This window comes from Etheostoma spectabile, chromosome 10 (assembly GCF_008692095.1).
Source record: "Etheostoma spectabile isolate EspeVRDwgs_2016 chromosome 10, UIUC_Espe_1.0, whole genome shotgun sequence".
Lineage (NCBI taxonomy): Eukaryota > Metazoa > Chordata > Actinopteri > Perciformes > Percidae > Etheostoma > Etheostoma spectabile.
In genome coordinates this window covers 10,128,884-10,139,810 of record NC_045742.1, presented here as the reverse complement: position 1 = coordinate 10,139,810, position 10,927 = coordinate 10,128,884, and the positions used below count along the sequence as shown (strand labels likewise).

The following is a 10,927-nucleotide window of genomic DNA, read 5'->3' as shown; positions in this document are numbered from 1 at the left end:
CTTTTTTTGAAGTTAATTTTTACGTCTACAGCGTGTATACTCACCAATGCACATTGGAAAAAAATATTACTGTAAATGACCATCAGATCATGTTTTCATTTCACCTAAAAACAAAAACACTCAATGAAGTTCACATTTGTCTTGTCAAAATATGTGATTGGCCGATATTTCAAAACATTAACTTCAAATGTCAATATGCACTGTAACACAAACCGTGAAGTGACTACATGTAGCTGCTGGACAACGGCCCACTTTGAGAAAGTGGTCAAGCAGGAAAGGAGCATTTCCAAGTTTTCATTTTTAAGTTCAACATGAAATTCTTGCAAAAACCAAGTTGCCCTGTGGTGATAATGAGATAACTTTCTTCTAAGGATTTAGCACTTACAGCTCATGTAAACTTTAAACATGAACATGCACACAAACATAAAGCTTATCTGATGTTTAAATATCACATTATTGACAACTTATTCAAACAAACACTGCAGTCACAATTAAATAAATGCTAACAAGTGGACGCTAGAAAATGACCTCATATCTGTTGGCTTATAAGACTTCAGCAACGTTGGACTCCGTGGCAAAGAATCATGGTTTCCCTCTCTGTTTGACAGGAAGATTTATGCCTTACAGGCATCAGATTCACCACCAAGCCTCATAAGCTTGTGGAGAGCATTTAGGGCGCCGCAGGGGCCTCTTGACCTAAGAGGAAGTCGAAAGTATAAAAGGTGACAAATTGGTTTGTAACCAAACAAAGACATATGTAGACATCCCCGTGCTGGAACATAACTGATTACACAAACACCAGGTGGCAAAGGCGGGAAACTCAGGAAATAATTATTTTGTGCTACTTTCTTTTAATATTAGTGCCAACCTTTGGAGCTTTGCCACACCAATTACTGGAAATTTAAGAGCAATAGGTCTCCCTACACCAGCTTATGATGAATGGAGCACTATGTGGGGGAAAATCAGCATGCTCTTTTTAGAGATGCAAAAGCTGACCAAAAGTCTTTTTATAAGGCAATAAATGAGCGAGGGGGGAGGGGGTTGTAGTCAGATACAAATCTGACTACAACCCCCGGAGGTGGTGAGAAGGGCGTGATTATGTGATGCGCGTGGAGGGAGCCTTCGCACGCGGTAAAGGGAGTCGAGGTGGCTTGGGTGCTGTGGTTGGCAAAGGTGCCACTTCTGGTCCATCCCTTCTCTCCTCACCACACTATTCAATTCATGAGGCTGAGGCTCTGAGAGCCCCCCTTGGGATGAATGAGCGTGTGCCTCCCTTTTCGTAATTAGAAGTCCCCCCCCCCAGCCCAGATACTTATTTCTCTATCATCCATCATGGAGGTTGTTTCCCTTCTTTGCGCCCTTGACTCCGCTGCAGTTTTCCTCAAGTCAGATTTAACAAGTATGCCTTTATAGAATATGTACCACTCCAACGCCGACCTCTCTTCAGCTCATTTCAGTACAGTGTGTGTATTGAATGTAAATGGCGGAGTGCATGAAGATGTCTCCACACACAGACAAACCGAACACACTCCAAAGTAAAGTGAGACATTTCACCTATATCCTCCTTCAACCAGCACCCGCTCTGTTTCTTTGCCCTCGGGGAGCGAGCGTAAGAACGTCGTTTCATCTAACGATCACCTTGGTGGTCTTTGGCAAAGCTGCTGTCATGGTATCCCCACCGTGCAGTTGACCTCTTCCCCAATCCTCTCCGCTCATCTGCTGGAAGTGAATCAGTCCGAGCTGCCTCGGCTGGTCCTCCTGGCTGGTGAAACCTGAGCAGGTTGCTCACTTTGCTCTGAGGGCAGGCAGGAAGAAGTGCCTTGTGCTAAATTCATTACTGTGGAGAAAATAGCTTTGTCACGCTGCTGCTGGTGTAGAATTTGCTGATTCAAATGTTGGTAAACAAATCACAAATCTTCAAATGACAATTTTACTAGGGTTTATTTCAACCTAAGTCACAGTTTCACCATCATTCCTATCTATAATAATATTGTACTAGGGGCTGCAAGTAATGAAAATCTTCATTATTGATTACTTTGCCAATTCTTTTCTTGATGAGTCAATTAATTGTTTGATCTATATACTTGTAATTGGTTTTCTGTCTAACCATTAGTCCAAAACCCAAATATATTCAATTTTGTGTATTAGATAACAAAAAAGCAGTAAAAGCAAGTATTCACATTTGAGAAGCTGAAAGTAACTACTTAAACAAAAATAGTTGCAGGCTGAAGGTGGAGTTTTCTTCTTAAGAAACCGAAACACATTGTTTGTATCCTTGAGGTCTAACAAACACGTCCTTCCTCAACAAAACATTTTCTGCAAAAGCCAATTTTGGGATTTTTTACATCCATTAATAACATGAAACCAGCGGCAGGAATAAGTATCACTGAGATCTGGGACTGCAGCGACAACGTTAATGAGATGTCAGACAGCAACACATGCAGTCAGACTATCGTACAGGGTTCTAACTGGGAGTTTGATTAACTAAATTGGAAAAGAAAATAAGGGGAAACAGAACATCTATTACCTAAACTGTTTGTTATCCACATTCATCAGGAGTTTATAGACTGACTTATTTTAGATAATCTGGCTAAACGACTGGCTTGTTGACTGCCTGGTTGATCAACTGACCTTTAGTGCTTCTTGCCTTGTTGGACTTGATTAAAGCAACATTGCTGCGTTTACTTCAGTACAATGAGATCACAACAGAGAAATAATGGCCAAAAGTACAAAAATAAGACCTAAGCTGTAAAAAACAACGCTGTCGTTGAACGAGCCGCCTTATTCACTGCGCCTAGGGAACTGATGTAACCACCTTAGGGTGTTGAAACTTGGCTTGAACATTGGAAGAAGTAGAGACGCATTTCATTCTATGAGTCTCAAATGGACTCAAATATATTTCTGCTTTGACCACATTTTAAGAAACTGGAGCACCTCAGGGTGCTAGTTATTCTTTTTATTTTATTACTCTTTTTTTTTAAACACAACCTTGACTGGGATATTGTTTTCTTTGTCGCCCACTGCAAAGCGAATCTTGCACTGAGAGTACAATTTGTATTAGATTAGTGTAATATGTAATTTATGGGGAAATAAAGAATAACGTGTTCAGTTTATTCAGGGGACACGGCTATCTCTAAGGGCTGAGGTGTGAATCCAAGTCTTTATTTGCTCTCGAATGTCTCCACAGAATCAAACGTTGAAGTATTTTCAAACTTCTATGTGGTGGGTTTTGGCACAGGTCAAACATTAGTTGGTGTATTTGCTGCAAAAGAAGTTTTTCTTTTCTTAAAAGACTGCATGAAGTGATTCATATTCCAAAAGAGCCTACCTGAAAAAAATATCCAGGTAGCTTTAATATTTTAAACTTTAATCCCATTTAGTGTTTATGTATTTTCTCATTGGACTAGAAAAGTGTGGGGTGTGTGTGTGTGTGTGTGGGTGTGGTGTGTGTGTGTGGGTGTGTGTGTGTGGTTGTGGGGGTGTGTGTGGGTGTGGTGTGTGGAGAGAAGGGCAGAGTAGCCAAGGGTCTGGCAGGTCACAAAGGCGTGTAAAGAGGTAATGAGTGTTTTATGAAAGACTTCGATGCTCTGCAGCTCTGAAAACACCTCCGCAGCGCATCAGCTTTAAGTGTGTATGTGAGTGCACGTGTGTGTACAGTATGTGTGTCTGTGTGGGTTTGTGTGTATTAACTATTTATATCTTCTTTTAAGCAGTGATTTATAACGTTTTTTCTCTGTTTAAGTTTTTGTGGTTTTAGGGGATGATGGGTGGTGGGTTTTCAAGTAGATTTTCTTCTTCAGTATATATGCCGGGGGGTAAAATACTATGGAAAGTTTAACAACGCAGATTCAACCAAAGTGCACACAGTTCCTTTCATGCTGCACATCTCCTCTACTCCTGTGGTCAAGTACCTTGCAGTTATTAGAGCTTATTTGTTCAATGGTGAGGAAATATTAATATCACAAGTTCTCTGCTGAGACTGGGCAATGATTATCAACAGATGGCTGCCAGTTGGGCATTTTGTGTGTGTGTGTGTGGTGTGTGTGTGTGTGTGTGTGTGTGTGTGTGTGTGTGTGTGTGTGTGTGTGTGTGTGTGTGTGTGTGTGTGCGCGCATGAGAAGTTGTGTCATCATGACGATGATTGTAGGTTCCCACTACATTTGTTTATACTGTATAAGAAGAGAAAGGAGAAATTAATGAGATGGAAAGTTTGAGTGGCAGCCATCGGACGCCCCCAGGTGACCAATAGTTGGCCATTCAGTTTAGCATCACTCTGAAGTTAATGGCTCAATTTTTTCCCTTTGGACATTATCTTAACCTTTTCCTGCATACCTTGGATGACTACATCCAGAAAAGAGAGACAAATATTTCTTGACACATTAAGATGAAATTATCTTATTTCTGGTTTTAAAATCTTGTTCTTTTTACATGAACTCACAAAGAAATCTGCAAATAAAATGCAATTACTTCTAATTCAGATAACTCAGACAACTCAGATATTGATAATATTGTAACACTGGGTAACTGTTAAACTGGATAGTTACTTCATTACAATTACTTTCAGGTTTTGGGTACTTTAATGACTGCATACACACATTGTTAACTGTCATAGCAATGTGCAAAGCATTATGCATAGACATTAATAAATCAGATCAATCATCCAAATAAACATAATTAAAATAAGGTGATCTACACTTAATCTCACAGTCTGCCCTTTCTAAAGTTGAAATGTCCTCATTTCAAAAGTTGTGAATAGTAAATCTCATCTTACAATATCTTGAAAAGCATCACTCACCAAGCATTATTTCTTTTCTGATTTTCACTTTTGCACTTTTGCACTTTTCTTTTTTTTATCAAGTGTAACTGTGTCACTAGCAGATAAGATCCACTGCTGTTCTGCTTAGTTGATGAGGGTGAGGTTGTTGGCTTGTCTGCATGGGGAGTCAAAGGTCAGCGGGGCTCAGAGGAATGAGCGGTGAATGACAGGAAGATCCCCCACACCTTCTCCACACGTTCCACACAAAACACTGACCTCTCTTGTCCCCCGTGGGTGCTCACCCACCGCAGGCATTAGACACTTAAAAGAAACTCTACACCAGAAGAAGCACATAGCACCATGTGCCAAAATTACATTAAGAGGTGACACCGGCCCAAACATGTGTTGATCCGCCGCTCTGCATCTTTTACTCTCCCCCCTCCTCTTTTATCTCCTCAAGACTCATAGAAGGACTGTTATGCGTGCTAATCCTGGCTAACTCAATTAGAAGTTCAAAGATGGACAAATTGGCACCAGACATTCTGCCCTTTACTGAAACAGATATAACAACATAAGTGTACGTGCAGAGAAGAGCTGCAACCTGCCTAAAATCATCCAAAGACAGCAAACACTTTCTGAGAAGGAATACTTTCAGGAAGACGTGTTTAAGTTGGAACTAATTGATTTTTTAAAGGTTAATAAACTACTTTAAATGCTTTATGAGTCCTTAATAAGCATGTTGTTAGACTCACTTCAGAATGTTTTTAATAAAGCATCTGGTCTGCTGCTTTAAATATTAGTAGGTAACTAATTAAAGGTCCATTGTGTAGGAATTTCTCATATATTGCAATCATCTCTCTCGCACTATGCAGATTAAATTACGTAATACGGCTACGGTAGCCTTCACGCTTCAAAAAGCCGGTCTTTTGCTTTTTTCAGTATCCTTTTGCTTTTTCTGGGCGAAGAAGAGGACTTCTGTTTCTGAAACTTTCTGAAATTTTTACGTGGATGTGCTTGAGGTGGAGGCAGGAATTTTCCCGGTGGGCCGGTAGTGTATCGAGACTGTTATTTCCAAACATTCATCTCTCCCCTGCCCCCTGTAACCTGGTGGTCTACGAAATTTCCCATTTTTTTTGTCCACTCCAGAATTAAGATAATGTGTTGACCTCCATGTTTCCTTCTTTAAACTTGCCCGGGCCGCAACGAATACTGGCAGTATTAGCAGCACCTCTGAGCTTATCAAGTGACAGCTAAAATGCAAAAGGCGGCGCAGAATATCCTGTATGTCCTTCACCGGCTAACGTATTACAATACAGATTTTGATAATGAACAACTACAAAAGTTACACACTGGACCTTTTAAAGCTGCTCTAATCAATTGTTTTGTGTTAATGCATGAATTCAGTGTAATTTGTTTGAATGAACTCGCCCAACTTCGCAGTTACTCTCAGATTCATGGAGTATTTCAGCTCAATGTTTTTATTTAATGGACCATTTCTGTTTTAGTTCCCTCGTCAGTGTCACTACCAGCTACACAAGGCAGCTGTTTTTAATGTAAACTCTAAAAACTTGGCAGACAGACAAAGTTAGCGACGACCTGGTGAACATAGTGGAGGTTTTAGCAGCTAAAAGAACAGATCTTTTCCTCATGAGTTGGAAGAGACCAAAGTAGAGCTAAAAGAAGAGTAAACATTGGACATCAGTTAGACACAAACACAACTCCAAATAATTGCTAATGTTGCTCTATGCCTTCTGGATATGTAGCTTGTTGCTAACACAGCTTGTTGTGCTGCCCCCAAGTGGCCAGACACATCAATGAATGCAGATTTTAGTATTTTATAACTGTCATCCATCAAGAATGAAGTTGTAAAAGTAAATTAGTTTTAAGAAATGTAATCTTTTACTGAGATTAAGAGGGATGTAAGGATACACACCAGCCTAAGGAATGTTTCACATTAATTATTAATTAATTAACTAGATTATAAGTTTTAGTTTATTTACCCTTTATAAAGCATGCCTTCAAATGATAGTCAAAGACATTTGTCCTTCATTAGTGCAATTACTTTTGTTAAAAAAAGTGGCAGTGAGCCCATTTTCCAACTTCCAATCACATAATTTGGCTGAAATTTGGACATAATCAGACTGATATTGTCATGTCCATGTTTAAATTGGGAGTAGGAATGAAATAGAAGTGTGTTGTTAATTTTTGCCAAAACGTATCCACATTGTCCAAAAAAATCAACTCCAGCCTTTGCCATGGTTTAACTACAAAGATACAAACTCCTTTTCACTCTCTACAGTGTCAGTTTTTGCTTCCCCCCTGCTCATCCCTGAGCTCCTCCACTCTAGCCTGTATGGATGCAGCACAATGCATGCTGTGTTGAACTACTGCCTGTCCTCTGAGAGCCAGCCTTGCTTTCTTAGCTGGAGAACATAAGTGTTGACCCCAAGACAGAACCCTTTCTCCCCTACTGTGAGTGACAGCCCTGCTTGAAATGTGGACACAGGACCTTGTTGCCCCCAATGGGAGGTAAGGGGCACGCTCCCTCACAACACCGCAGTCTGGGTGGGCTCAATCACAGAGGACATCTTCCGCTGGTGGTACAGTACATGCAAACATCTCAAATGTGAATCAGTGTATTAAGTTACGGTGAAAGCACCAACCATTCTGCCTGCAGATTTGTTTGTAAAAAGATATCCATCCTACTCTAAGTTTTTAAAATTAGCGGTGCCAGTTGAATTTCTTGTTTCTTTGCTCTGCAGATTAAACCCAGTTTGTAAAACAAGAACATTAAATAATCAAGTGTCGATTTTGGCCGTTGAAGAAGAGCTCTACACACAACTCCGCCAATCCATAACATTGTGTGAAACTCAAACCGACTTCCCGAATGGCTGCCTTTTAAAACAAGCTCACTCTCAGGCCAAAATCATTAGTAAAGTAATCCATCAGCCTAACCCTGTCTCACTGACCCAAACCACAATGTCAGCCAATACAGACGGAGCTTTTCACCGTTCAGAAGGTAACACAGACCTTATCTGTCAGCATCACCAGAGGAGGAACTTGCAGATAGCAAAAAGTGACTAATGAATGGAGTCTCAACAAAACAGAAGTCACATGTGGAGATATGTTCTTAAGACATGTGGTACATAAAGATAAAGCTATACATTGGAATGACAACATCTTGCAAAACTCTTTCTCCTGCTTCTCTTTGGGCTGCTTGAGGAAACGGCGGTTACACTAAACCTGGTTTTCTTTGGCCTGAACAGAAGAGGCTTGCTACACACCAACCACTTATTGCACCAGATGCCAGTCATGGTCCGCTGATGTTGTTGTAGAAGAGTTTGATGAAATGTCAGTCTTCTTCGTTCCCCTCTCAGTGTGCTGTGTATATACATATATGCTCAAAAATTAGCCACTTTATTAGCCCTTGAATCTCACCCATCTACTGAATGTATGTGATTCATAGGTTGGTAAGTCAGCCAGCATGCTGCATTCACAGTCCAGGTCGGCTTTGCCAAAATATGGCATGGAAAAACGTTCATAATTTGAGTTAAATGGAGTCATTGATAAAACCATTGTTGGCTAAAATAACAGAAAAACCATAATGTATAAGATTTAATGATGGAAATAAGTTGTTTTATAACCCAACATCAACAAGTTGCATACTGTAGGTATTTAAAGTGGGAGGAAAAACTGTGCTCTTCATCTTGCCAAGTAAGAAGCTGTGTGGTGTACAAACAAATAAGCCCAAACAAGTCCAAATAAAGCAAAGTACTTTGGCTCCATTTATATAACTGGGCCTCTTACAGTTGGACTGGCCTCCTCTCTTTGACTTTCTTTGATGCGTCCAGCTCTGTGGTGCAGTCAGATCCCATCAGACAGGCAGACATAACGTAGATACAGTGCACCTGAGCTGCTGAAGCCACCACAGAGAGCAAGTGGGGAGATGTTCTGGTATGCAGGAAAAACCAGCTCTATTTCAAGCCCTTCAAAATCGCAGAGAGGGTTTCCTTGTAATCCCATCTGTCATATTTACTCCAGTCGTCGTCCCCGCCCCCCCGTCCCCCCAAAAAAACATCCATGAGGGCCCAAGCCCACCCCCTCTTCAAACAAGCCTTCTGGATCCAAACCAAAAATCCTTATAAGAAAAAAAGGTTTCACCATGCTCAGTGATCAGTGCTTCGAGATCAACAGAGGGCAAGTACTCCCTCCCTAAGCATGCAATGTTGCTCTTCAGATTTTGGTGAATCACTTTGTTCAGAGCAGGAGGCCAGCCTCTGCGTCCTCTGGGTCCAGCCAGCTCGGCAGCCTGTCAGCCAGTCAGACTCTTAAAGAGGTATTTAAATGTGTGCCTGCAGCAATGCGCTCACTCAATGACCTCTTTATTTGTTAAAATAGATTATTTTAAATAAATTACAGAGCACTTTCACTGAATAAACAGAGACTTTGGGGCTGCGGCCTGCGTTACATACTTACCACAGCCACAGAGATCCTAAATGACTAGTGAGCTGTGTAATCGCCTTTGATTTCACTGATAGGACTGATTCTTTGGGTGAAAGAGATGGAGCCATTGAGGAATCTGAAAGGCAACACCGCTAAATGGGGGAAAGGCAAAAAAAAAAAAAAAATCATGTTGAGAATATGAACTTATGATGTTTCTAACCCCGCCATGTCGACGGAGGAGTCCATTAGAAGAACAGAGGGGAGCTTGAGGGAGTCCTGTCATTTCTTCTCTCTGCAGCCTGAGAGGTTTAACACTCCTTCAGCCTGGCTCTGTGCCATGTCAGAGACGCCACCTCGAGCGAGAAGAAAAAACTGAGAGAAAGAGGCTCAGACCTCACTCCTTTCTCTCTTAACCTTTCATTTCTTCTGTTCTGACCAGTCAGTTAGTCACATCAGAGTCTAGAGTTGCTCTGGATGAAAAGAGGTTTCTCCGCCACCGCATTGACCACAGTAAACACGGCATAAAGAGAAAATCATTTTGTGTAATTTGAGGCCCATCCTAATCTGCCACCCCTCCATTTTCTAATTAGTTAATTCCCCCACGTGTTGCTAGCATGCAAAAGCATTATGCAGAAGTGTTATGCAAAAGGTGAGAAAGGCACACTCTTATTCTGTTCTGCGTCCGTTTGCAGCTAATTTAGTGTGGCATGGCCTAGTTATGCCTGGATTATTATTGCCCAGCAAGAAATTTAGAATAATAAAATGCTGGCGGAACCAAAGCAGAGAAACCATGAAGAAATTAGGTTTGATTAACCTTATGAGTGCTTGTTTCAATTCTCACAGGTCTATTTATTTTTGAACATGTGGTTGACATTCCTTCAGCAGCACATTTCCCGGCACGTCTATTACATCTAATCTGTAAGTGGTTCCAAAAACATAAAAAAATTGAGCTGCATGTATGTGCGCATACGTCACACAGGCAATTTGAAAATCCACATTTGAAATGGTAAAATGGTTCTGACTGTTTTTATTCTTCGAGGTGCACAGATGATAAATAGTGTAAAAGCAGAGAAACTATTCAACAATTCTTTGTACTAGATGAAATATTTCAACGTATTAAAGGGAAGATTTGAGGTATAAATCATAATTAGTAAGCAGAGAGAAGCTTTTGTTTAGCAAGAAAATATCTTCTGCTTTTCTATTTTGTTAATAGGGCTGTGAGATATGTTTGCTTTCTTTATTTATTTATTTATTTATTTATTGTATGATAAAAGACCGGAACCACCTGCAAGGCTGTCATCAATATGCATATTTAAAAGATATGGACTGTCGGCACTAATGGTGCAACGAATTAGAGCATCCAGTTTAATAAACTGTAAAGACATCCTACTATCTGCCAACAGATGGTCAGCTAGCATTGGCTCCCCAGCAGGTAGAGACAGACTGAACAAAACAACAAACACAAACCTCAGATCAGTGTGTTTCAGTGTGTCTCTTATAGAAGCTACAGTTAAATTAATTACGAGGTAGCCAGAGCCAGCTGAAGTCACAGTGATACCGTAAACAGCATGCAGAGTGGAACTATTCATGTCCCAGTTTACAGGACGGCAATTATACCGTGAGCTTTGGGGGGGTACAGCGATTTCTATTTTTAAAGGTGACATCATACGCTTATTTGCATATTTATGACATTATTACGCAATCATTTGCATAAAGCTTAGTGGTTGT

General features: G+C 40.6%; 1 long non-coding RNA gene across 1 annotated transcript in view; it reads right to left on the bottom strand.

Moving 5' to 3' along the window:
- Positions 1 to 5,632: 5,632 nt before the first annotated feature.
- Positions 5,633 to 10,927, bottom strand: part of LOC116697076 (uncharacterized) — a 10,076-nt gene continuing 4,781 nt past the window's right edge. The window contains exons 2-3 of the long non-coding RNA XR_004333908.1: positions 8,532 to 8,536; positions 5,633 to 5,743 (exon numbers count right to left, since the gene is read on the bottom strand). This is a non-coding gene — a long non-coding RNA (uncharacterized LOC116697076). The remainder of the gene's footprint in view (positions 5,744 to 8,531; positions 8,537 to 10,927) is intronic.